Raw genomic sequence first — 1620 nt, 5'->3', positions numbered from 1 at the left:
CCTAGAATAACGTCATAAAATTTTGCTAATAAAAAGTGTTTTTAATTTAAAACAACCACAACGGTGATAACCAAGTCATATTATGCCATCAATTTCTCACGTCACATACGAGATATCGAGTTGCACTCACAATCTTGGTATTTTTTTTAATACCGTGTATCCGAACACTTCTAAACACCATTGTACCTACGTAAAATCAGTCGACAACGCTACTTTCCTCTAAGATACAACTGGTTCCGCGGTGCAAGTCCTTTAATTCTTGTCGTAAACCGTCACTTGATCCTCCAATTACATCGCGCCACGCCCGTTCATCGTTGGTTAGAGGATCGTGCTCGCGACTCAAGCCGCGTCGCTTTCAATCGCTTTTCGGAAGTATTAATTAGCGAAATTCTAATTAACGTATTAACACCTCGAGACAACTTACGAAAACACGGTATCGTATTATACGCTGTCGCTCAAACGGCAAACCCGTTAGTTATGTCTGCCACAAATTTCCCCCCCTCTCTCTCACTCTTCCTTCGATCTGAAAGCTTGCTCGTTGGTAACCTAACCCGAACCACCCACCCGGTTTCTGAACGTTGAAATTTCGTTACGAAATTTCGACAAAAGTACCACGGTGTGGAAATCTTAATTGGGCAAATTAGCGGATCGGGCGTGGAGAGAAGTGTGTGTATAGAGTTCGTTTACTGTAAACGCATCGACGATCACCGACGGTCACCATCGGTTGTTCCCTCTCGCTCGATTGTTATTGTTTCGTGACCGTGTAGTTTCAAGTAACAGGACGAACGTCACTGACAATGGTCGTTTTATTAGAAAGTTTGGAGGCAGAGAAGCGGCTGATCATTATGCAGCTCGCGTTGTCATATTCCATTACCGTGGCTGCCGGTTACAGATGCAGCCGCGCCGCGGTTAGTTCGAAGAACAATTCACAACGCGATATAGAAACCGGCATCACCCTTCAACCATGCTTGCAGATGACATCGATACTCGACTTCCGCCCGCCGTTCTCTGCTTGCCGTTTGTAGCCTCTTCGTTTCCCTTGCACGCAGGATTCACCATCGAGCAAACTTTACCCGGTTTCGACGACGACGACGAGGACTACGGAGAAACGGATGATGCGCTTAACGCGACCAATGAAACGCGCCTTGATTTCTCGAAACGCTGCCTTTCGGGATAGTCTATGGATCGAGTTTGCCACGAGTATCGTACAACTTAGCGAATATACCATCGGTCTTTTAACCCTTTGCGTATGGAATCGCGTAGACTCCGTCGAGAGTGAACCGATAAAGCGAATGGAAATTGGTTAGCGAGGAAATTACGGGGTGTTTCTTTGTAGGTATTTGTGTCGGTTGATTTCAGTGATGTGAGAAGTTTGGTAGAGAATTGTGAAAGTTATTCGCTTCTTTTTTGAAACTGAAACTGAAATTTTTAAATAGTGCACGAATTTGAATATTTTCGAAATTTCGGGAGAAATTTTATTATATTACTTACTTATTTTTGTATGAGAAAATTTGGCTCCCGGATTTGACAATAAGTTACGTTTCATTTTGTGCACCTTTACTTAATAGATTATCGACTTCCATAAAGTATATTTTTTATATTATACTTTCATGAAAAATT

This window comes from Habropoda laboriosa, unplaced genomic scaffold, assembly GCF_001263275.1.
Source record: "Habropoda laboriosa isolate 0110345459 unplaced genomic scaffold, ASM126327v1 scaffold62, whole genome shotgun sequence".
Taxonomy (NCBI): Eukaryota; Metazoa; Arthropoda; class Insecta; order Hymenoptera; family Apidae; genus Habropoda; species Habropoda laboriosa.
The sequence above is the reverse complement of the archived record's forward strand: the minus strand, read 5'-3'. Positions refer to the sequence as shown.